Genomic DNA, 27,427 nt, shown 5'->3' on the forward strand with positions numbered 1-27,427 from the left:
ATGGCTTTCATTGTTTTGGCTAATTTGTGGATAGTTTTTATTATAAAGGAGGGTTGAATTTTGTAAATGCTTTTTCTGCACCTGTTGAGATGATCATATGATTTTTATTCTTTCTTCTCTTAATGTGGTGTTTTATATTTATTTGTGTATGTTGAATCACCTTTACACCTTACATTCCAGGGATAAATCTCACATGACATAGTGTATGATCCTTTCAATGTGCTGTTGAATTCAGTTTGCTAGTATTTTGTTGAAAATTTTTGCTTATATTTTCATCAGGAATATTGGCCTGTATTTTTCTTTTTTATATTGTGCTTGCCTGGTGTTGTTAGCATGACAATCCCAGCCTTGTAAGTTTTACAACCATAAAAATGAAAAATTATTACATTTTATTTATTGTTTTATAGGGTAAACAGACATAATATTCATGACAATAGGCTTAAGAAGGGGAATACAATGGAAATGTTTACTGATACAATGATCCTACATTTTACCAGAAGTGACTTAAAATTATCCATAAATAGATTGGCTAGGTATAAGCTACATATATAATTTCTGGTTTAACCACTACATGCAGAGATAGAAATAGAAAGCAAGTGAAGGTATTAAAATAGCTTTTTAAATGCAATAGATTAATATACAAAACAAGGCAAAAAAAGATGAAGAGAAAAAGAAAACTAAATGAGAAAATTAAAAAACGAATGGTAAAATAGCAGCCAAAAATTTAATCATATCAATAATTACATTAAATGTATAATTTTTGTTTATATAGTTATATAACTTTAAAAATCCAGAGAAAAAGTTTTATATTTATTTATAATTTTAACATTTCTAATACTCTTTATTTTTCTCTATAGATCTGAGTTGTCATTAAGTGTCATTCACTTTCATACTGAGGACTTTTTAAAGCATTTTTTATAGTGCATATCTATATATGCAGCATATATGCATATACATATATATGCATTTTAGCTATCTGTCTATCACTATTATCCCTGATAGTTTCTCTCATTTTTTGTTTATCTAAAAGTGTGCATATAATTTTTTATCCTTCAGTGTTTTCAACGTATTATTCCAATGGCACCTGGCTTCCACATTTCTCATGAGAAGTCAGCCATTAAATTTTGTCGTCTATTCCTTTCTCCAAGCCCCTTGAAATATTTTGTTTTGGTTTATTTCAAGATTGTCTCTTTACCTTTGGTTTATAGCAGTTTGTCCCTGATATGGCCAGGAGATTTCTTTTTATTTATTATTATTATTATTATTTTATATTTTTTGAGACAGAGTCTCACTCTGTTGCCCAGGTTGGAGTGCAGTGGCGCAATCTCCGCTCGCTGCGATCTCCGCTCGCTGCAATCTCCGCTTCCCAGGTTCAAACGATTCTCCTGACTTAGCCTCCCAAGTAGCTGGGACTACAGGCACCCGCCACCACACTCGGCTAATTTTTTGTATTTTTAGTAGAGATGGGGTTTCACTGTGTTAACCAGGATGGTCTCGATCTACTGACCTCATGATCCGCCCGTCTCGGCCTCCCAAAGTGCTGGGATTACAGGTGTGAGCCACCGCGCCCAGCGAGATTTCTTTTTATTTATCTTGACTGAGATTTGTTGACCTTTTTGAATCTGTAAATTATTATATTCTACCAAATTTGTAAATTTTTAGTTAATGTTCTAAAAATATTTCTCCTACTACTAATTTGCCTCTCTCTTTTCTTTCTATAATTCTGCTTCCACGCATGTTACATGAATTAACCAGGGTCTGTTATTTTTTTTCTCTTTTCTTCAGAGTGGAGAAATTATTTTGATTTATTTTAAGCTCACAGAGTGTTTTTCATTATCTTTCTTTCATTATCTACTGTTGAGCTCATCTAGCTAATTATGTGTATTTCTCTATAATTTCCAGCTGCTCTATGACTTTTGGGCTCTGTACTCTGACACATTAAGCTTTCTGTGGTCAAGTTGTGCACAATTTGAAAATATACTCAGATAAGATAAGTGTTACACTCAGATTCTGTATGGTTTTATCTTTTAACAGGAGATTTCTCTTTGGTGCCTTCCCTTCCTGTGTTTTTTACCATAATGTCAGCCTGGTATTTGGACAATGTATGTTTCCCTTACCGTCAGGATTCTCCTTTAAATTTCTAGCTGCTTTTCTTTCACTGAACTCTGGGATCTGGCACCTTACCAGTCTGCCTATGGTTTTTCCCTACATCATTTGCTGTAGCTGTGGAGATTAGGTTGTGCCCTCAGGCCAGAAGATTTGACAAAGCCAAAATTTATACTTCTTCAGGTAATTTTTTTTTAATGTTGAATTATTAAACTGCTTCTGTCAGCTTTTGAATGCTTTGTGGCATATTTAAATAATTATTATTTTATTTTTTCAGTTCATATAAGTATTATCTGTGGAGTATTTGTATACTACATCATTCCTCACCATCTACCTTCTCTTGCATTATTTTAAAAGAGTGGTGTTCTATGTTGTTTATTCTGTATTAATCCAGGGCTTTGGCTTTCTATCTTCTAAAATGTTCAACACTTCTTGCCCTTATGGCATCTTTTCTTGTTTTTCAGAACTATTATTTATTTTTAAATTTTTCCTGTCATGTTAGAAAATTTGGAATGGGAATAGACATAAATATAAATACTACGCCTCCCATGTTGACCCAATCTTCTCAATAATGTTACTTACTTTTAAATTTCATATTCATAAATCAGTTCATTATTCTAAGCAAGCAAGAATATTTTGAATTTTTTTCAAAAAATAAGAGTAAAAATCTGTAATTAAAGCAAAAGGTTATTTGAATTTAGTTATTCAGGATAGAGTTTAAATTAATTGGCAGTCTGAATATTTTTGGTTTTTCTCTAAAATTTTTCTATAATATTTGGATTTTCTAGGTCTTTATTTCAAGTGCATTTACAAAAAGACTCTTATTTGTATTCTTGACTTCATTTTCAGGCCTCATTTACCCATCAAGATGTAAACTTCTTGTAGACATAGACTTTGCATACCCAGAAAAACAAACTTGGGCCTTGGCGATGTTGACTAATCTACATTTTTTTTACCTTTCTCCATTTCTCTCTAATTGAAGTAGATGAAGGAAGGTTGTTTCACTTAAGATGATTAAGCTGAGCACTTCATCCTGATCTAAATTTTCTTAAGGACACTGTTTATAAAGGTACAGATTTTTATTTTCCTACTACCTGGTTAGGTATATAATATCCATATTTTATCTTTATTATTTTATTTTTTTAATTTCTATTTTAGATTTAGGAGTAAATGTGCAGGTTTATTATACAGGTAATTTGCATGTGATAGAGGTTTGGTGTACGGATTATTTCATCACCCAGATAATAAGCCTAGTACCTCATAGGTAGTTTTTTGATCCTCACTGATATGGTTTGGCTGTGTCCCCACCCAAATCTCATCTTGTATTCCCACATGTTGTGGGAGGGACCCAGTGGGAGGTAACTGAATCACTGGAGCGGGGGTGTCTTTCCCATGCTGTTCTCTTGATGGTGAATAAGTCTCACGAGATCTCATGATTATTATAATGGGGAGTTTCCATGCACAAGCTCACTTTTTGCCTGCTGCCATCCATCTAAGATGTGACTTGCTCCTCCTTCCCTTCTGCCATGATTGTGAGGCCTCCCCAGCCACGTGGAACTGTGAGTCCATTAAAACCTCTTTTTCTTCCCAGTCTCAGGTATGTCTTTATCAGCAGCATGAAAAGATGGACTAATGCACTCACCCTTCTCCCACTCTCCACACTCAAGCAGGCCTCAGTATATGTTGTTCCCTTCTTTCTGTCCATATATACTCCATGTTTAGCTCCCATTTATAAGTGAGAATATGTGGTATTTGGCTTTCTGTTCCTGTGTGAATTCTCCTAGGATAATGGCCTCCATCTCCATTCATGCTGCTGCAAAGGACATGGTCTCATTTTTTTAAGGCTGCATAGTGTTCCATAGTGCATATGTACTACATTTTCTTTATCCAGTCTACCATTGACGGGCATTTAGGTTGATTCCATGTCTTTGCTATCATGAATAGTGCTACAATGAAGATGTGTGTGCATGTGTCTTTGTGACAGAACAATTTATATTCCTTTGGATACATACCCAACATGGGATTGCTGAGTAAAATGGTAATAATGTTTTAAATTCCTTGAGAAATTGCCAAACTGCTTTCCATAGTGGTTGAACTAATTTAAATTCCCACCAACGGTGTATAAGCATTCCCTTTTCTCTACAACTTTACCAGCATCTGTTATTTTTTGATTTGTTAGTAATAGACATTCTGACTGTTGTAAAATGACATCTCATTGTGGTTTTGACTTGCGTTTATCTGATGATTAGTGATGTTTAGCATTTTTTTCATATGCTTCTTGGCCACATGTATGTCTTCTTTGAAAAGTGTTTGTTCATGTCTTTTGTCCATGTTTGAATGGAGTTGTTTGTTTTTTGCTTGTTGATTTGTTTAAATCTGTTACAGATGCTGGATATTAGACCCTTGTCAGATGCACAGTTTGCAGATGTTTTCTCCCAGTTTGTAGGTTGTCTGTTTACTCCACTGATAGTTTATTTGCTGTGAAGAAGCTCTTCAGTTTAATTACATCCCATTTGTTGAATTTTTGTTTTTGTTGCAATTGCTTTTGGCATCTTCGTTGTAAAACCTCTGCCAGTTCCTATATCTAGAATAGTATTTCCTAGGTTATCTTCCAGGGTACTTACTCTAGTAGATTTTACATTTAAATCTTTAATTTATCTTGAGTTGATTTATGTATATGATGTAAGGAAGGGGGTCAGTTTCAATCTTCTGCATATAGCTAGCCCATTATCCCAGCACAATTTATTGAATAGGGAGTCCTTTCGCCATTGCTTGTGTTTGCAGATTTGTTGAAGATCAGATGGATATGCAGCATTACTTCTGGGCTCTTTGTTCTGTTTTTTTTGATCTATGTGTCTGTTTTTGTACCAGCACCATGCTGTTTTGGTTACCGTATCACTGTAGAATAGTTTGAAGTTGAGTACTGTGATGCCTCCAGCTTTGTTCTCTTTGCTTAGGATTGGCTTGGCTATTCAGGCTCTTTCTTGATTCCATATGAATTTTAAGGTAGTTTTTTTCTAATTCTGTGAAGAATCATTTCGGCAGTTTGATAGGAATAGCATTGAATCTATCAATTGCTTTGGGCAGTATATCCATTTTAACAATATTGATTCTTCATATCCATGAGCATGAAATGTTTTTCTATTCATTTGTGTCTTCTCTGATTTCTTTGAGCAACATTTTAGAATTCTTATTGCAGAGGTCTTTCACCTCCTTGGTAATCTGTGTTAGTAGGTATTTTATTCTTTTTGTGGCTATGATAAATGAGATTGCATTCTTGAGTTTACTCTCAGTTTGGATGTTGTTGGTGTATGGGAATACTACTGATTTTTTATTTGATTTTATTTTTATTTTTTTGAGAGACAGCCTTGCTCTGTTAGGCTGGAGTGCACTGGCATGATTACAGGTCACTGTAGCCTCAAACACTTGGGTTCAATAAATCCTTTCACCTCAGCATCCTGAGGAGCGAGGACTATCGACATGAACTGCCACATCTGGCTAATTTTTGTATTTTTTTGTAGAGACAGAGTTTTGTCATTTTGCCCACGCTGGTCTCAAAATCCTGGGCTCAAGCAACTCACCTTCCTCAGCCACCCAAAATGCTGGGATTACAGGCATAAGCCACTACACTCAGCAGGAATGCTACAGATTTTTGTGTATTAATTTTGTACCCTGAAACTTTGCTAAAGTTGTTTATTAGATCAAAGAGCTTTGGCAGAGACTACAGTGTTTTCTAGATATAAAATCATATCATTTACAAACTAGTTTGAAGGAGAGTGCTTCTAGCATTTGCCTATTCAGTATTATGTTGGCAGTAGGTTTTTCATAGATGGCTCTTAATATTTTCAAGTATGTTTCTGCAATTCCTAGTTTATTGAGGGTTTTAATATAAAGGTATATTGAATTTTAAGAAAAGCTTTTCTGCATCTATTGAGATGATCATGTGGCTTTTGTTTTTTGTTCTGTTTACATAGTGAATCACATTTATTGATTGTGTATGTTTAACCAACCTTGCATCCCAGGGATAAACCTTGATTGTGGTGGATTTGCTTTTTGATGTGCTGCTGGATTTGGTTTGCTATTATTTTGTAAAGGGTTTTTATGTCTATATTCATCAAGGATATTGGCCTGAAGTTTTCTTTTTTGTTGTGTCTCTGCCAGGTTTTGGTATTGAGATGATGCCAGCCTCATAAGATGAGTTAGGGAGAAATCCTTCCTCCTCAATGTTTTTGTGATGGTTTTACTAGGAAAGGTACCAGCTCTTCTTAATTCATTTGGTAGAATTTGGCTGTGAATCCTTCTGGTCCTGGGCTTTTTTTTTTTTTTTTTAAGTTGGTGGGCTTTTTACTACTGACTCAATGTTGGTTATTATTGGTGTGTTCAGTGATTCAATTTCTTCCTTGCTCAATCTTGGGAAGTTGTGTGTTTCCGGGAATTTATCTCCTTCTTCTAGGTTTTCTAGCTTATGTGCATAGAGATTTTCGTAATAGTCTCTGAGAGTTTTTTCTATTTGTATGGTAACAGTCCCTTTGTCATTTCTGATTGTGTTTATTTGAGTCTTCTCTCTCTTTTTTATTAGTCTGTCTAGCAGTCTATATATCTTATTAATTCTTTCAAAAAACAAACTCCTGGATTTGTTGATCTGTTGCATCTCAATTTCTTTCAGTCCACCTCTGATTTTGATTTTCTTTTTTTTCGTCTGCTAGAGTTTGGGTTGGTTTTCTTTTGTCTCTCTAGTTACTCTAGTTGTAATGTTAGGTTGTTAATTTGAGACCTTTCTAATTCTTGATGTGGGCATTTAGTGCTATAAACTTTCCTACTAACATGCTTTAACTGTGTCCCAGAGATTCTTGTATGTTGTATCTATGTTCTCATTAGTTTCAAAGAATTTCTTGATCTCTGTCTTACCTTCATTATTTAGCCAGAAGTCATACAGAAGCGGGTTGTTTAATTTCCATGTAATTGTATGGTTTCCAGTGATTTTCTCAGCAGTGAGTTCTATTTTTATTGCACTGTGGTCCAAGAGTGTAGTTGGTATAATATTTTTCTTTTTTTTTTGGAATTTGCTGAGGATTGTTTTATGCCCTTTTTTTATGGTCAATTTTAGAGTATATGCTATGTGCAAATGAGAAGAATGTATATTCTTTTTTTTCGGGTGGAAAGTTCTGTAGTTGTCTGTTAGGTCCATTTGGTCAAGTGTAGTGCTCAGGTTAGAAATATCTTTGTTAGTTTTCTGCCTTGATGATCTGGTTAATACTGTCAGTATTGTCTCTCACAATTATTATGTGGTTATTTAAGCTCTTCATAGATGTCCAAGAATTTGCTTTATGAATCTGGGTGCTCCTGTGTTGGGTGAATATATATTTAGGATAGTTAGACCTTCTTGATGAACTGAGCCCTTTACCATTATGTAATGCCCTGCTTCTGCTTAAATTTTTTTGGTTTAAAATCTGTTTCATCTGAAATTAGAATAGCAACCTTTGCTTTTTCTGTTTCCTGTTTGCTTGGTAGATTTTTCTTCATCCATTTACTGTGAGCCTATGTGTGTCACTGCATGTGAAATGGGTCTTTTGAAGATAGCATACAATTGGGCTTTGCTTCTTTATCCAGCTTGCCACTCTGTGTCTTTATTTGAGGCATTTAGCCTATTTACATTGAAAATTAGTATTTATATACTGTCATCATGTTGTTAGTTATTATGAAGACTTGTTTTTGTGATTGCTTTATAATGTCACTGGTCTATGTACTTAAGTGTTTTTGAAGAGGTCAGTAAATATTTCCTTTCCATATATAGTGTTCCTTTCAGGATCTCTTGTAAGGCAAGTCTGGTGGTAATTCAGTCCCTTAGCATTTGTTTGTCTGAAAGGATCTTAATTGTCCTTCACTTATGAAGCTTAGTGTGGCTAGATACGAAATTCTTGGTTGAAAATTCTTTTCTTTGAGGATGCTGAATATACCCTCCCACCCCATAATCTCTTCTGGCTTGTAGGGTTTCTGCTGAAAGGTCTGTTGTTAGCCTGATGGGATTCCCTTTGTATGTGATTCCCTTTGTAAGTGATCTGTCCCTTCTCTCTAGTTGTTTTTAATGTTTTTTAATTTATTTCAACCTTGGAGAATCTTATGATTGTGTGTTTTGAGGATGGGCTTCTTATGTAGTATTTTGCAGAGCTTCTCTGCATTTCCTGAATTTGAATGTTGGCTTCCTTAGCAAGACTGGCAAAATTTTCATGGATGATATCCTGAAATATGTTTTCCAAGTTTCTTCCTTTCTCTGTCTCTCTCATGAGTCACAGATTTGGTGTCTTTATATAATCCCATATTCATCAGAGGTTTTGTTGATTCTTTTTTTTATTATTATTTTACTTAAAGCTCTGGATTACATGTGCTCAATGTGCAGGTTTGTTACATAGGTGTACATGTGCCATTGTGGTTTGCTGCACGTATCATTCTGTCATCTAGGTTTTAAGTCCCACTGCATTAGGTATTTGTCCTAATGCTGTCCCTCCCCTTTCCCTCCACTTGCCAACAAGCTCTGGTGTGTAATGTTTCCCTCCCTGTGTCTGTGTGTTCTCATTGTTCAACTCCCACTTATGAGTGAGAACATATGGTGTTTGGTTTTCTGTTTCTGTGTTAGTTTGCTGAGGATGATGGTTTCCAGCTTTATCCATGTCTCTGCAAAGGACATGAACTCATTCTTTTGTATGGCTGCATAGTATACCATGGTGTATATGTGCCACATTTTCTTTATCCAGTCTGTCATTGATGAGCATTTGGGTTGGTTTCAAGTTTTTGCTATTGTAAATAGTGCTGCAATAAACATACGTGTGCATGTGTCTTTATAGTAGAATGATTTATAATCCTTTGGGTATATATCCAGTAATGGGATTGCTTGGTCAAATGGTATTTCTGGCTCTAGATCCTTGAGGAATTGTCACACTGTCTTCCACAATGGTTTAACTAAAGTCCCACCAACAGTGTAAAAGCATTCCTATTTCTCCACATCCTTGCCAACATCTGTTATTTCCAGACTTTTCAATGATCACCATTCTAACTGGTATGAGATGATATCTCATTGTGGTTTTGATTTGCATTTCTCTAATGACCAGTGATGATGAGCTGTTTTTCATAAGTTTGTTGGCTGCATAAATGTCTTCTTTTGAGAATTGTCTGTTCATATCCACCATCCACTTCTTGATGGGGTTGTTTGTGTTTTCCTTGTAAATTTGTTTGAGTTCCTTGTAGATTCTGGATATTAGACCTTTCTCAGATGGATACATTGCACAAATTTTCTCTTATTCTGTAGGTTGCCTATTCACTCTACTTTTTAAAAAATTTGTCTGATTGAGTTATTTTGTAGAGCAAGTTTTTGTGCTCTGAGATTGTTTGCTTAGCTTAGCCTATTCTGCTGTTAATACTTGTGAATACATTGTGAAATTCTTGTATTGTGCTTTTCAGCTTTATCAGATCAGTTTGGTTCCTTCTATAATGGACATTTCATCTATTAGCTCCTGTATCATTTTACAATAACCTTTAGATTCTTGAATTGGGTTTTGACTTTCTGCTGAATGTCAAAAATCTTCATTTCTATCCATATTCCAAATTCTATTTCTGTCATTTTAGCCATTTCAGCCTGGTTAAGAACCATTGCTGAGGAGCTAGTGTTTTCATTTGGAGGTAAGAAGACACTCTGGCTTTTTGAGTTGCCAGAGTTCTTGCATTGGTTCTTTCTCATCTTCACGGGCTGATGTTCTTTTAATATTTGAAGTTACTCTCTTTTGGATGAATTTTTTTTTTCTTTTATCCTCTTTAGTGTCCTTGGGGGTTTGATTATGCTATAAAGGTGGGTTTAGTCAACTGGCTTCATTCCTGGAATATTTTATGGAGCCAAGGCTTATCTCAGGACTGCTACACTGTGTGCCCTAACTCTGAGAGGCTAATATCAGACCCCTTGCTTTGTTCTCGGGCCCCTCAAGTTTAGGAATCTGCTGCACTGGAGGGGCTGAGGTGTTCTCAGACCTCTGGTTACAACACTCAATGGGTGGTGCCAACCAAAGTGTTTTATTGGGTGGTGGGAGCCTGCCAGCATCCATACACATATTTGTGCTGGTGATGGTCAGCTTGGGGGTTGTTGGCAGGCCTGGAGCTGGCACTCTCCATTTACTCATTCATGTGGGCAGTAGCAGCTATGCAGGATGAGGGATGAGGCTGTTGGTCTCTGTGCTTAGGTTTGGACTGGAGGTTGTGTCAACATGGGGGTGAGGTACTCAGGGGTGTGATACTGGTGATCTCCATGTGCATATAAATACACAAGTGGCAGTAACAGCACAGAGTAGGGGGGTGGGGCTACTAGTCTCTTTATGCTCCTTCATGTTGGACAGGGTGTATGAGGTGTGCTTATGCTGGCAGCAGTGTCATGATGGGGCACACATGCAGATGCACACTGGCAGGGAAGAGAAGGTGAAGTCTTCCTGCACACACTCACTGGCAAAGTGATGTGGTGGGCAGCCATGGACAAGTGCACACAGGCAAACCAGCATGGCCGAGGCTGTGGTGGTGGGTGGGAGCAGGTAATTTGGTACCTGGTAGTGGGGGCTGCTCTATTGGAGCTCCCTGATGCTCAGGCATGGTTTATCAGTGCAGGAGCTATGATGCAGGCACCTGGGAGTTACCTCAGCTGAGCATCCAAGGCTGCACTACAAGCAGGTGCATCCAGGCTGGGATCCTGGGAGAGACCGGTAGACAGTGCGGCTCTCAGGTCAGACTGGCTTCATCTCATGGACAAGATTGCCCTTCACTGTTCAGGTCCAACAGTTTCCCTAGGGCTAGAGTCTCCTAGGAGAGCAAGGTGAGCCTAGGGGGATGGACATCCCTTGCTGGGCTTCACTACAGACACTCCCACACCAAACCCTCTGGGCTCTGCACTGGCTGGAATTCTGCCTCTACCATCTCTCTAAGCAGCTCTCCCTGCTAGCTCAGGTGTCCATGGGGGCCATGGGGTCTCCTGCCACCAGGGTTCCAGAGGTGCCTGGTGGGTTGCTCCTTGCCTGCTCAACTCACCACTTCCCCAGGAGTAGTTGGGGGCCAGGAGCAAGTCCCAGTACACGGTAGCCCCATGCAGGGTTCCCAGCTTCCTCCACCTTCAGCCCAGCTTATGTGTCTTCCCTCTGTCCACTGACAGTGCTTGGAGTGTGCCAGTCTTCCTAATGTCCTGTACCCTTGGTGGCAGATGTTCCTCCTGGATGCATCTAGTTGGCCTTCTTGAGAGCGGTTTTATCTGTTATTTTTGAGAAAAATTAAGCACTATTCTTTGAAACCTTTCCCTTGCTTAAAAAACATTTTAACCCATTGTCTTTTATATTCAATATATAAAGATCCCGCTATTTTATTATAATTCTGTAGAATTTAAAGAAATTTTTCAAACAGGATTTGTAAGATGTGGTTATGTAAGATTGCAAGATTTCATGAAAGAACTTTAAGTATTTATTTATTGCATGTAGCCATGGTGTGTCCCATTGCTTTTAAGTCTAATAATTCAAGTAAGTAAATAACTTATTGCCACTAACAGCTATAAAGATGACACAGTGAGGAGCCCTAAAAATATTGAGATTAGTTGGTTGAACACTTTGCATTATATGTGAATTATAATCTTAACAGAAATAGATAAGAGATATATACCAGCAATTACTACCCTGTACAGTAGTTTATTTATGAAACAGTAAAGAATATGGCTATATATTTGTAATTAAGTTACTGATTGAATGCTGTGTAAATAGTAATATATTATCTGAAGGTTTTCTAAATGATAAGTATTTGAAAGAATTATATAGAAACAATCCTACCTCATCTTTGTTCAGAAAATTATTTGATACATTTTATTCTTCCATATCATTGACTATCATTATCTTTTAGACAGAGCAATAGGGACATATCAATAATTTTAAAAGATCTTGAGATTACATTTTTTGTTCATTGTTTTCAGTTTGTGATTTGGTCTGACAACTTGAATTAATAACTTGAGAATCTTACACTGGGTGTACATGCCTTTTTTGAGGAATCCTGTATTGTTTTTGCCATTTCACCTCTTTCTATTCATATTATTTGTAAATATTGCATTAGCAAAATTATAGTAATAAGCAAAAGAAGGAAATAATTATTTAATTCTGTCTGTTTTCAAATGCCATTAGTGTAGGTCACCAGATATTTCTGGCTCTCCCCCTGCGTGCATAGTAAGATTGCACTTACCTGTCTCCATTGATATTAGGCATGATTATGTACTTGCTCTAGCCAAGTGATTTTTGTCAGTTCCTTGTGAAAAACCTAAAAACCTATGCATGATTTTCCATGTTACTTTCTCCTTAATGCAGGAATTTTAAAAGTATATGTTAATATTAAATCTCTATCATTCCAAGTCCTTAGGAGACTGATGAACACAGCCATTGCAGACTCACCTTGGACATGGAATATATGTTTATGTGATAAGCCATGAGATTTTTGTTTGTTACTGCAGTGTATCCTAGCCTATTCTGACAGATACAAAAATTGATATTCAAAGAGAAATGTCAAAATATGTGACACAGGCTTAGCTTTCTGGTCCGAGGCAGTGAAAAGACTATTTTGAATGCTGAATCACAATCAATGTTATTCAATAGCAAAATATTTGGTAAAATTATTTTTGATAAAGATGTGAAAATAAGATAATGTACCTAATAAACCTCTGTAGTTCTCAGAAAAGTGGTTAAAATAGCTTTAGTAGTGTGTGTTGGTTGATGTTGGCTGCATTTGATAGGGAATTATATAAAGTAAGATCAGGAAAGAATTAGCTTACAAGTAGGAATGAATAGAAATAGAGTACCTGATTTCAAGGTCTTTCAGTATCAAAGACGAAAGTTTTTCTCAACTCCAACTGATAAAATATAAAACTGAGAAGAATTTTGAGTCACAAGAGCTGATTAAATCTCAGTCTCATGGCAACAATCAAATTAAGGTATATAGCTTTTCAAATTGTTTAGAACTTCTGAATGGATTAAGACGTCTTAGAGTAAAATTTCCAACTGAGGGAGTGACACCGTTTAATCATTTCAAATGGACAAAATAATAATGGTGTGTCTTTTTTTATCAAAGCTTATTTACAGACCCAAGATGCCAGTAATTAAGTTGAAAAATATGATAAAGCAAAGAAATGTAGCAATTTTAAGAAATAGTACTAAAAAGTACTGTGATCATGGCTATTGGCACTTGATACTGACTGAAATATAATAGATAAAAAGCTTACTAAGTTTTTTCTATGAATTTTAATAGAAATGTAAAATGATAGCTCGCTGCTGTTGGAGAAGCCTTGTGGATTCAGATAACCTAGTGGACTAATCTGATTTATTAGTGATTCATGCAATTCAACATCATCTTGAACTTGCAAGAAAATTCATGATACAATCCTTTATCATTAACGATTTTCTACTGACAATGTTACTGTGTTGCATTTGTAGGTATTTTGTAACAGAGCTGAAATAATGCCCTGGATCTTTTCGTTACATTGCCAAACTTATCAATAATTTACCAATTGAATCAAAGACTATCTTTTAAAAGCAGGTAAAATCTATATGTGGAACATTTTCCGTGTACATGTCAATAATAAGTACCACAACACTTTAAAAACATTCAATTAATATTCTCTACCAATAATGACTCATATAATTTCCAGCCAGTATAAAGATTATATTCAATATAAGGCTTGATTTCCAGGTATTATTTACATGTTTCTTTACTCTGTCTTAATAGTAAAAGAAAGAACTCAACACTCTAACCTCGTTTTATTTTTATTTCAAGGGTCACACAGCTGCTAATTGTTCTGTGTGGGAAACATGTGAGGGGAGAAGAAAAGACACACATACAATACCTTTAAGGGTAAACAACCTTTATCCCATGTAAATGGCAATGCAGATATAATAAGCAAATGATATAATAAGCAAATTGATATAATAAGCAGATAGATATAATAAGCAAATTGCAATGGGAAGGGGAGAAGGAAAAGATACATACATACATATATACATGTATATATATGTATACACATATACACTCACCAGACCATGGCGGATTCACCACCAGACTGGGAAGCAACAGCCTGGGCTCCAGAGTCGGACACCACACTCACCAGATTATGGAGGATTCACCACCAGACTGAGAAGCAACAGTCTGGGCTCCAGAGTCAGAAGTAACAACAGCCTGACCTCAAGCGTCGGACACTAACTCACCATACTATGGAGGGGATTCACCACCAGACTGGGAAGCAACAGCCTGGGCTCCAGAGTTGGCTACCCATCCATGCACAGATGAGGAGAGGTCTCATGAAGCTTTGGTATTGTTTGGGACCCTAGCTTTTTTTGTAAAAGTTGTTTGGCATGAGGCCCAGTCACAGTGGCCCTTCGCTGTGTCATAAACACTTTTCATGTAATTATTTGTGGTTTTATGATTGTTTTTATAATTATAGCAAATTTTCCACTTTATAACAACAATTTATACATTTCACTAATAGGCATACATATTGTGTCTGTTTTTTTCATTAGTGTAACTAATGCTACACCAAACATCTGTGTGCATAAATCTTTGTTTAAATATGATTATTTTCTTATTATTAGAAATAAAATGGTGATGAGAAGATAAAAGTATTTCTAAGGCTCTTGAAGCAAGTGATCAAACTGTTTCCTCAAATTTTGCCATTTTATTCTGAACAGGATACCTTTTTCATTTTATACTCTGTATTACACTTTTTAAATATTTGCTAACTTTACAGTTGAATGATACCTCAATAATATTTGCATTTTATAAAGAAATTAACATTTTTTTCTTCTTATAGTTTCTAATCCATGGGTAGTTTAAACTATTCATTGATATTCTTTTTTTTTGCATTTCTGTGCTTCATTATTTATAGAAAATTTTTACCATTTTATATTTCATCAGTTTTGTGTTACTCTTGATTTTCCATATTATGTTTTTCCATACGAATATCTTTTATTGTTATGTAGTTAACCAAGTTGTGTCTTCCTTTATTTTTCTTTTACTGTTTGAAGCTTGGAATTATTTCCCATGGAGAGATAAATATTAGTCTATCTATTTTTTATACAAGTATTTTGATTTTTTGAATTAGCAGTTTAATTCATTGAAAATTTAATTTTGTCTAATATATGAGGTGAATATCTAAAGTTTTTCCACCTAGCTTATATTTGGTTGCAAAATCATTGTTTACATTTCCCCATTGGTTTGTATTGTTGCATTTCCCACATGAACACTTCTGAACCACTGTTTTGTTTCATTTACTTGTCTTTTCCTCTCTCAGAACTACACTAACTTGTTATTATGACTTTATACCATTTTGTAATACTCAGTAACATTATTAATTCCTCATCAATCTGACTTTTCAATAGTTTTAAAATTTAATCTTAAACATCACTAAATCTTGAAAAAAAACCCCATAAATTCCATTGGCATTTTGACCAAGAGTATATTAATTGCACAGATAGCTTTGGGTGAAATTAACCACTTTGTAGGCTCAGTCCTCCTATTTGGAAAATGTTAATTATCTCCATCTATTTATGTTATCTTCTGTACTTTCCTTTCTTCCTATATTTTATACATGTCCTGATAATGTTACTCCAAAGTATTTTATGATTTTTTCCCCACTGCACCACACTGCATGTTTACTCATACAAACATTATAATAAAATTTCTTACTTTTAAAATAACTTCTATTTTAAAAATAAAAATAAAAATAATTTTTACTAATTTGATGCATATCAATTACTGATACTAATGTAACTGTTGAAGAATAAGTTATTTAGAATAGGATTTATTTAGGAGTTTTAACTATTGTCAGTCATTATTTTATATAACATGTAACTCATCCTAAAACGATTCTTGGGGAAAAAAGCTATTGGCATGATTTCTGCATTCAATACTTTGGGTCCTCACAGCTTCTTGGTGACCCACCCTTTTCAGCAGCTGCCATTGTCCATCTTTTCTTAGTAGACCTGGTTTCTCCATATTCCTCCTCAGAGAAAAAGCCTCAACACATCTTTTTCTACATTAACACAAATGGCTTACTGTAGTCATGGGGATATCCTAGGGAAGACACAAGTCAGAACTTCTTTCATTTTAGTTGACTGATTAAGCAATAAACCAAGCCTCATTGTATCTTTTAAAAACAGCTTGTTAAACATGAAACTCACCCATTGAAACATGAAAGCATTTTATCTTCTTGCATCATGCTGATTAATCTTGCATCTTAAAAATCCTTTTAAATATAAATAATCCATTTTGACACAAGACACATGATCAGGAGAATAATCATGTGAGACAGTAAAGAACCCATGTACTCTTTCCTCAATTAAAGCCATAGTTTATTTGTATGTGTGTGCTTTTTAAACATCCAGAATTCTAATCCAACTGTCTCAACTATCCCAGAGGAGACCAGGCCTAAAAAAGCCATCTGTCTCAAATATAATGTCCAATGGTATGTAGGTATAATTTCCATGTGCTGCTTATGGAATCACTTTATTTATTTATAATCATATATCATTTATGTTGACTGTCATTGTATAAAAATGCAGAACTTCGCTGGGGAGAAAGGACATAATAGGTTGGAGAAGAAAGGTGAAGAAAATCTGAAAGGTTTCAACACTGTTAATCTAAGAAGTTTAAAATAAGAACTGTGGGAGCATGTTTTAATATTTTCCTCCTAGGCTAGCTACTTCACACAATTCATTTGTGTATCCACTTTATATTTTATGCCACAGGCTTAATTACATTTTGGATGTTTGGTGTATTCAAAAAATGGTATTTTTTAAATAATATAAAGAGTTATCAATACAGATTTTTTTTAAAACTTCTTTTTAAGTGGTTAGTGGTTTACAGATCTTAAGTTAAAATGGAAGACCAAAAAATTGCAGTTTTCCACTATTACTCAAATCCCTAAAAATGACAGAAAATTTATAAACAAAAATAAATAACACAATATAGTGTTTGATTTTGACTGGTGTCACCAATGTTATACCAAAATTTTATTAACATATTTAAAAAATGTTTTCCTTAAAGTTTATCTTATCTGACTCAGGGAGTTTAGATTTTTTTTTTTTCTGTTTACTGAGAACTGGAGAGTATAATTTATTGAAATACAAAGTATCATTGAACAAGATTTTCTTATACACCATTTAAACAACTACACATACAGTGTATTTTTGAAGGAGCTTTGATTTTTTCCAATATTTCAGCAGTCATATGTAAACATTACTGATGACCAGTTCTTAGATGCAAGCCACAGCTTTTAGAACTTTCTCTGTCTCTTCCTTATTCCCTGTTACCACATTGTTTCCCTTAGCATAATCACCATTCCCAAATGCAAATGGTAAATTTAAAACTAGAATTTTTCAAAGTCTGCTTCAATTTTAACTACAAATATTCACAGAAAATGGATCTTTGTTGGATATCCAGTTAGGTTAGTTATAACTTCTTTTGTAATTTAATTTTAGAGTGGTTTTATCTTTTTTTTCTAGATATTTTAAATTAATATAGTCTGGCAATTTAATGCAACTATACTAATGGGAACTCAACACCATGAACTTGAGGTAGAGGTGACTGAGAGTAAATGTGGAGACTATTGATTACATGATCATAAGTAAGACAGGGAAATTAAAGCAGCGGTACATTGTATTTTCACGATAATTACATGTGTGTCTATAACAAATAATAGCAAATTCAGGTCAATAGTTTCAGTGATGCTTTATGTTTCCTTGTTTCCAGTATTAGAATGAATTTTAAATCACTAGCCAAGTAGCTATGGGTGTCATAGTCTGAAGTAGAAGTTAAGAAGTTTTTGTTGGTAAGAATTAGTCTGACTGACATGAACCATTTGTTTGTCCATGTTCCTTCTCAGTTCTTTTCCCTGTGTGTTAATACAACCTCTCCCCTTTTCTCTCCCTCATTTTTGTCTTTCCATTTTTATATCAGTGCTGGAAGGCCCTTCTGCCTGCCAGGGAAGCAAACTGGCCTGGCAGCCTTGCTGCTGGGAGCATTCACTCAGCTCCTGAGGGCCTGGCGTGCTGCACCATCTCTTACCTTGCTCATGCACTCCCTCTGGTAACTTTTGTTTCCGTGAGAACTTTGGATAGTTCTCCTGCATTGCATTGGGTTTTTAAAGTATTGCCCCCAAAAAGCATCTACCAAGGAAATGAAGCTGAGAAAGGCCTTTATTGTATGTTACAAATTAATTGTGCCAGTTTTCTGCTCTTGGCAATAATACTTTAAATTGCAGATGGTTTCTACTGAAATATCATCATATTACGGAGATTAATTGTACCAGAGAAAATTTTTTGTTAACCCAAGAAGTTGATACATTTAAGATGTTAGAAGCGTAGATTTGCTAGAAGAATAAAAAGAAACATGCACTTTGAAGGCAAAGTTTCTGACAGTAGAAGAAGAGAGAACAAAAACAAGCAAATCTATAGTTTAAAATATTTGAGAGAAATGTAACTCATAAGTATTTGGGCAGGGCAGTATGATTATATTTTTCATGTTGATGAAAAATTATGTTTTTGGCTAATATTACAGAATATCTGAAATGGTTTCATAATTTTTGTCTGATTTTAGCTACTATAAATAGTAGCTTTAAAAAAGTGATAAATTTTAAATTTTTTAATAGTTACAGGGGTGCTAACCTGCCCAGCATCTCTCTCCTCAATAGCAAATATATAATGTTTGTGATGAGGCATATCGGTTTTCTTTCGCCCATCACATACTTAGTGCTCCTGAAGTATTTATTATAGAGTGAGGTCGAATTAGAAACAGCTTTATTTGGCAATATTACCCCCAATTCTGGATAATTTAAAACCACAGCACCAGGGGCCAAATGTACAATATTGTACAAGTATATAATTTAAAAAATATGTAGTACTTTAAAATATTTATTGTGGGGAAATGAGAATATTAATCATAATTTAAAATCTTATTATATTGTACTATAGCTAAGCACTTTGACCTACTACCTTTTAATGTTAAAAATCCTGGAAAAATATCTCATTGGATAATTTGGAAGAGTAAATGAATCACCATGGAGATTTATACTTTTGTTAAAGTAGCATTATGAGGCATAAGACTTGAGTACACTGCCTCCAATAACTCAATTTTTATTTGTTGTTCTACTCTATGTTTAATTGTACACAAGGAAATAAATGGAGCATTTTGCTTTCCCTAAAAAAGCCAATAAAGAAAAGCAGCCTACTGTAGAGTACAGGTGTGATTTTAGACATAGAATTCCACTTTCCAGATACATATTCTTATCTGTATAATTAGAAAGTTTAGAGGATCTGATGAAGCTCAACTGTCTGCTAATTTATATAATTGCTGGGTGCCAGCAATTATATAATGTACAATGATGATAATAGTGACACCTCTCATGTTTCTCAAAGGGTTCTCTTTACTTGTCAAGTGGGGAATCATATTTCCTGCCAATTATGGGAGCATGAATGACCCAATAGCAAAGATGACTCTCTTGCACTTACTCATAGTGTAAGGTCATAATTACATTTGGTTATAAGTTTGTAGATGGCAAAACAATCCATTTGAAAATCCATTAACTTTTAATCTAAGCTTTGGAAGGAGACAGGTGGCATTTCTCCAAGACACAATCCCTAAAACTTTGTATAATTTACTTTTAACATGTCCTGCATTTCTGGGTTACATACCCCACATCTCTTTATCTTTCTGATTATGAAGGGTGAATAAAAGGGGTACCTTCTACAATTACATCATATGGTCTTGAGATTTTGTGTATGTCAGTGAGGACTTAGTAAAAATACTAATTCTTTACAAATAATTTGTTGATAGAAGAAGCAATTTCCTTTTTAAAGTGTTTATTTTGAATTATGAAATATTTAAGGATAAAGTTCCCAAAGTTATGTAACATATGTCTGTAAGCACACAACCCTGATGAAAAAGATGTCAACATTTTGCTATATCTGCTTCAAATTTCTATTTTAAAAGCCATGAAATGATACAAATAAAGTTAATGCCCTCCTCATCTATTTGTCTTTCTCTCACTGGCATAACATCACTCACATGGTGTTGGTGTGAATCATTGCTATTAAGCTTTACGTTTTCACTACATAATTCATGTAACCAAAAACAGTATATATGATTTGCTTTAGCTATTTTGAAAATTTACATAAATGACATCCTTCTGTATACATCCTTTTGCAAATTATTTTTTCATTCAACATTGTATTTTTAAGATTTATTCATGTTCATAAACATAGCTCTAATATCTGTTTCAACTGTTTTGCAATATTTTATTGAATGAATAAACAATTTCCCAACTGGGGACCATTTGAATTGTTTCACTTTTTCTTTTTTTATAAACAGTGCTACATTAAACATCCTTATATATATGCCTCATTTCTTACAGCTTCAGAGTTTCTCAAGGTTAGAAACATAGAAGAGAATTTGCTGGATCCTGAGTATGTACATCTTCTGTTGTGGGAAGTCAGGGACCCCGCATGGAGGGACCAGCTGGAGCCATGGCAGAGGAACACAAATTGTGAAGATTTCATTTTAATATGGACATTTATCAGCTCCCAAATAATACTTTTATAATTTCTTATGCGTGTCTTCACTTTAATCTCTTAATCCTGTTATCTTCGTAAACTGAGGATGTACGTCATCTCAGGACCACTGTGATAATGTGTTAACTGTACAAATTGATTGTATAACATGTGGGTTTGAACAATATGAAATCAGTGCACCTTAAAAAAGAACAGAATAACAGCGATTTTTAGGGAACTAGGGAAAACAACCATAAGGTCTGGCTGCCTGCGGGGTCGGGCAAAAAGAGCCATATTTTTCTTCTTGCAGAGAGCCTATAAACAGATGTGCAAGTAGGAGAGATATCGCTAAATTCTTTTCCTAGCAAGAAATATTAATACCCTGGGAAAGGAATGCATTCCTGGGGGGAGGTCTATAAACGGCTGCTCTGGGAGTGTCTGTCCTATGCGGTTGAGATAAGGACTGAGATACGCCCTGGTGTCCTGCAGTACCCTCAGGCTTATTAGTATGGGGAAAAGCTCTGCCCTGGTAAATTTGTGGTTAGACCAGTTCTCTGCTCTTGAACGCTGTTTTCTGTTGTTTAAGATGTTTATCAAGACAATACGTGCACAGCTGAACATAGACCCTTATCAGTAGTTCTGTTTCGCCTTTTGTCCTGTTCCCTCAGAAGCATGCGATCTTTGTTCTGCTTTTTACCCTTTGAAGCATGTGATTTTTGTACTTACTCCCTGTTCTTCCACCCCCTCCCCTTTTGAAACCCTTAATAAAAACTTGCTGGTCTGAGATTCAGGTGGGCATCACGATCCTACCGATATGTGATGTCACCCCTGGTAGCCCAGATGTAAAATTCCTCTCTTTGTATTCTTTCTCTTTATTTCTCAGCCGGCTGTCACTTATGGCAAATAGAAAAAACCTACATTGAAATATTGGGGGTGGGTTCCCCTGATAACCTTCCACTTCAGCATTGAGTGGGTGTAATAGGAGATGCTCAAGGAGATCCATTGCATGGATCCAAACGATGGATGCAAACATACTCCTCCCTGCCCCATTTTGGAGCTGCAACTCTATTTTCCCTTTTAAAGACCAGTCATTCCAGACCTAGAGTTATATGGACCACTTAGGACCAAAGTGGGTGGCCTTCTGTGTCACTCTGAGGGATACCAGGATCAACTAGTCGCAGCCAAATATTCTTGTGGTTCAAATCCTCCTGATTACCATGCTGGCCCAACTGCCTTGTGTACATATGTCTGTCTGTATGTCTGCCTTGCCTCTGGTAATTAAGTGCAACCTCTCCTATCTTTATTCCCAGAGTGCAGTCACTACTCTAGGGCTTTTCAAGAATGCTAATGTTCCCCAGGCCAAAGTAACTTTCAGTGTTTTGGTGAAGAGAGTGTTCTCCGAACCCTTTCAGAGTACCTAATTAGACATGAGTAAACTGGTTGCACATGGTAAATCCACTCCAACATTTGTATCTTTTAAATTCCCTCTTCTACATAATACCCAAAATCCTGCCATCTCAACTTCATTCTGCATAGGCCATTATTGAACCCAGGTGTTAGTAATTCAATTGAAGTGGTGGCCCTAGAGCTGTGCTGCTCAGATTTTCCTTCAAGAATTTGCTGAGGATTCTACTTCTAGAATGGTGGCAAAAGTAGCTCCATGAACCCACTCCCCAGAAAAACAACCGAAAGTGAAGAAAATTATATATATTACATATGACCTAATGTCTTCTAAAATTTTCCTAAGGGCATACAGTAAATAAAGTAATATTTATTCATTGAAATCTACTAAATCTCCATAAAGACAGATAGTTTAGCAGAAAGAACAGCATAAGAAACAACTAACAAGAGCTCTTCTAGAATCAGAACAAATCTCAAAGACTGGCTTTAAAAAGTGCCCATGCAAAGAGACCAAATTTAATTGAAAGAGATTGTAGAGCAATGAGTGTCCCAGAGAATTTGTCCAAAACAGTAGAGCAACTAGCAAAATTAATGGAATCTAGTAGCTGGTTTTGGCATCAATGGGAGCAGACATTCTAACAGAGCTCAGAGAAGAGATAGTAATAAAGAATCCTGCCAAAACTACAGTCACCTCAGGATGACTAGAGAGCTGCAATAGCAGATTTAAGCCAGTAAAAGAAAGAATCGGTGAACTTGAAGATACATCAACTGAGGTTATCCAGTATGAGAAACAGAAAGAAAAAAATAATGAAGAAAAATAAGCAAAGCCTAGAGTAATGTTAAGGACCATTAAACATACCAACATACTAATAATGGGAGTAACAGAAGGTGAGGAGAGGAAGGTGCAGAAATACATTCAAAGAAATTATGGCTGAATTCCGTTTGAAAACCAGCACAAGACAAGGATGCCCTCTCTCACCACTCCTATTCAACATATGGTATTGGAAGTTCTGGCCAGGAAAATCAGGCAGGAGAAAGAAATAAAGGGCATTCGATTAGGAAAAGAGGAAGTCAAGTTGTCTCTGTTTGCAGATGACATGATTGTATATTTAGAAAACCCCATCATCTTAGCCCAAACTCCTTAAGCTGATGAGCAACTTCAGCAAAGTCTCAGGATACAAAATCAATGTGCAAAAATTACAAGCATTCCTATACACCAATACCAGACAAACAGAACCACATCATGAGTGAACTCCCATTCACAATTGCTACAAAGAGAATAAAATACCTAGGAATCCAGCTTACAAGGGATGTGAAGAACCTCTTCAAGAAAAACTACAAACCACTGCTCAAGGAAATAAAAGAGGACAGAAACAAATGGAAGAACATTCCATGCTCATGGATAGGAAGAATCAATATCGTGAAAATGGTCATACTGCCCAAAGTAATTTATAGATTCAATGCTATCCCCATAAAGCTACCTCTGACTTTCTTCACAAAATTGGAAAAAACTACTTTAAAGTTCATATGGAACCAAAAAAAGAGCCCGCATAGCCAAGGCAATCCTAAGCAAAAAGAACAAAGCTGGAGGCATCACGCTACCTGATTTCAAACTATACTACAAGGCTACAGTAACCAAAACAGCATGGTACTGGTACCAAAACAGATATATAGACCAATGGAACAGAACAGAGCCCTCAGAAATAACACCACACATCTACAACCATCTGATCGTTGAAAAACCTGACAAGAACAAGCAATGGGGAAAGGAATCCCTATTTAATAAAAGGTGCTGGGAAAACTGGCTAGCTATATGCAGAAGGCTAAAACTGGATCCCTTCCTTACACCTTATCCAAAAATTAACTCAAGATGGATTAAAGACTTAAACGTAAGACCTAAAACTATAAAAACCCTAGAAGAAAACCTAGGCAATATCGTTCAGGACATGGGGATGGGCAAAGACTTCATGACTAAAACGCCAAAAGCAATGGCAACAAAAGCCAAAATAGACAGACGGGATTTAATTAAACTAAAGAGCTTCTCCACAGGAAAAGAAACTATCAGCAGAGTGAACAGGCAACCTACAGAATGGGAGAAAATTTTTGCAATCTATCCATCTGACAAAGGGCTAATATCCAGAATCTACAAAGAACTTAAACAAATTTACAAGAAACAAACAAACAACCCCATCAAAAAATGGGCGAAGGATATGAACAGACACTTTTCAAAATAAGACATTTATGTAGCCAACAGATTTATGAAAAAATGCTCATCATCACCGGTCATTAGAGAAATGCAAATCAAAACCACAATGAGATGCCATGTCATGCCAGTTAGAATGATGATCATTAAAAAGTCAGGAAACAACAGATGCTGGAGAGGATGTGGAGAAATAGGAACACGTTTACCCTGTTGATGGGAGTGTAAATTAGTTCAACCATTGTGGAAGACAGTGTGGCGATTCCTCAAGGATCTAGAACTAGAAATACCATTTGACCCAGCAATCCCATTACTGGGTATATACCCAAAGGATTATAAATCATTCTGCTATAAAGACACATGCACACATATGTTTATTGCAGCACTGTTCATAATAGCAAAGTCTTGGAACCAGTCCAAATGCCCATCAATGATAGAGTGGATAAAGAAAATGTGGCACATATACACCATGGAATACTATGAAGCCATAAAAAAGGATGCATTCATGTCCTTCGCAGGGACACAGATGAAACTGGAAACCATCATTCTCAGCAAAGTAACGCAGGAGGAGAAAACCAAACACCACATGTTCTCACTCATGGGTGGGAGTTGAACAATGAGAACACATGGACACAGGGAGGGGAACATCACACACTGGGGCCTGTATAGGAGTGGGGGTTCTGGGGGAGGGATAGCATTAGGAGAAATACCTAATGTAAATGACAAGTTGATGGGTGCAGCAGACCAACATGGCACTATGTAACAAACCTGCACATTGTGCACATGCACCCCAGAACTTAAAGTATAATAATAATAATAATCATCATCATCATCATAATAAAAGAAATCATGGCTGAAAACTTTTCAAATTTGACAAAAAACATTAATCTGCACACATCCAGGGAGCTCAACAAACTCTAAGCAGTATAAACACAAAGAGGTCCACAATCAGACATACCATAGTACAAATGTTAAAAGACAGAAAAAGTCTTAAAATCTGCAAGAGAAAATTGACTCTTCATATACAAGGGAGTCCCAATAAGCTTAACAGGTGATTTATTATCAGAAACAGTGGAGGCCAGAGAGAATGGGATAACTAAACGAAAGTGCTGACAGACCAAACAAATGAAAACCCCACAAACCCACAAAAACTGGGAATCTTATATTCAGCAAAGCTACCTCTGAAAACTGAAGGTAACATTCACAGATTTAAAAAAGCAGTGAAAAAATTAATTGCTACCAGGACTGAAGGAAATTCTTCATGCTGAAAGCAAGCAATTTCAGATACCAATTTAATTTCCTTTGGATATACACCCAGTAGTGAGATTGCTGTATCATATGGTAGCTTAATTTTTAATTTTTCAAGAAGCCTCCATATTGTTTGTCATAATGAGAGGTGACAGCGTGCCGGCAGCCCTCACAGCCCTCACAGCCCTCGCTCGCTCTGGGCGCCTCCTCTGCCTGGGCTCCCACTTTGGCGGCACTTGAGGAGCCCTTCAGCCCACCGCTGCACTGTGGGAGCCCCTTCCTGGGCTGGCTGAGGCCGGAGCCTGCTCCCTCAGCTTGGGGGGAGGTGTGGAGGGAGAGGCGTGGGTGGGAACCGGGGCTGCGTGCTGTGCTTGCGGGCCAGCACGAGTTCCAGGTGGGTGTGGGCTCAGAGGGCCCCACACTACTAGTGGCCAGCCGGCCCTCCTGGCCCTGGGCAATGAGGGGCTTAGCACCCGGGCCAGCGGCTGCAGAGGGTGTGTTGGGTCCCCCAGCAGTGCCGGCCCACTCGCGCTGCGCTTGATTTCTCACCGGGCCTTAGCTGCCTCCCTGCAGGGCAGGGCTCAGGACCTGCAGCCCGCCATGCCTGAGCCTCCCCCACCCTCCGTGGGCTCCTGTGCGGCCACAGCCTCCCCGACGAGCGCCGCCCCCTGCTCCATGGCGCCCAATCCCATCTACCACCCAAGGGCTGAGGAGTGTGGGCAAACGGCGTGGGACTGGTAGGCAGCTCCACCTGTGGCCCCAGTGTGGGATCCGCTGGGTAAAGCCAGCTGGGCTCCTGACTGGTGGGGACTTGGAGAAACTTTATGTCTAGCTAAGGGATTGTAAATACACCAATTGGCACTCTGTATCTAGCTCAAGGTTTGTAAACACACCAATCAGCACCCTGTGTCTAGCTCAGGGTTTGTGAATGCACCAATCAACACTCTGTATCTAGCTACTCTGGTGGGGACTTGAAGAACCTTTGTGTTGACACGCTGTATCTAGCTAATCTGGTGGGGATGTGGAGAACCTTTGTGTCTAGCTCAGGGATTGTAAACGCACCAATCAGCACCTGTCAAAACAGACCGCTCGGCTCTCTGTAAAATGGACCAATCAGCAGGATGTGGGTGGGGCCAGATAAGAGAATAAAAGCAGGCTGCCCGGGCCAGCAGTGGCAACCTGCTCAGGTCCCCTTGCACACTGTGGAAGCTTTGTTCTTTCGCTCTTTGCAATAAAACTTGCTGAAACTCTTTGGGTCCACACTGCCTTTATGAGTTCACCGTGAAGGTCCACAGCTTCACTCCTGAGCCAGCGAGACCACTAATCCACCAGAAGGAAGAAACTCTGAACACATCCAAACATCAGAAGGAACAAACTCCAGATACGCTGCGTTTGAGAACTGTAACACTCACCGCGAGGGTCCGCGGCTTCATTCTTGAAGTCAGTGAGACCAAGAACCCACCAATTCCAGACACAATAATGGCTATAGCAATTTACATTCCCACCAATAGTATATGAGGGTTCCCTTTTCTCCACATCCTGGCCAACACTTAACCTTTGGTTGTTTTGATAATAGTCATTCTAACAGGTATGAAGTGATGTCTCCTTGTGATTTTGATTTCCATTGCCCTGCTGGCCATTTGTAGGTCTTCATTTGGGAAATGTCTATCAAGTTTTTTGCCTATTGCTATGGTTTGAATGTTGGTGTCACCACCAAAACTCATGTCAAAACTTAATCTCCAATGGAACAATGTTAAAAGTGGGGCCTTTAGGAGGTTTTTAAGTCATGAGGGCAGAACCTTCCTTAATGGAATTGGTAACCTCATAAAAGGGGTGGGGGGGACTAGCTTACTCACTTTGCCCCTTTTATAAAACCTTTCTGCCA

The 27,427-nt window shown here is 36.9% G+C and overlaps 1 long non-coding RNA gene across 4 annotated transcripts in view; it reads left to right on the forward strand.

Annotated features, from left to right (window-relative positions):
• The window catches only part of LOC129059015 (uncharacterized), a 179,020-nt gene extending 157,481 nt beyond the window's left edge, over window positions 1-21,539 (forward strand). For 2 of the 4 annotated variants that reach the window (XR_008524591.2, XR_008524592.2), the window contains one exon: window positions 20,558-21,001. This is a non-coding gene — a long non-coding RNA (uncharacterized LOC129059015). Of the gene's footprint in view, window positions 1-13,929; window positions 14,556-20,557 lie in introns of those variants that run through there. The other 2 variants (XR_010139734.1, XR_008524593.1) reach the window with 2 other exon arrangements.
• The last annotated feature ends 5,888 nt before the right edge of the window (window positions 21,540-27,427 follow it).

This window comes from Pongo abelii, chromosome 3, assembly GCF_028885655.2.
Source record: "Pongo abelii isolate AG06213 chromosome 3, NHGRI_mPonAbe1-v2.0_pri, whole genome shotgun sequence".
NCBI lineage: Eukaryota > Metazoa > Chordata > Mammalia > Primates > Hominidae > Pongo > Pongo abelii.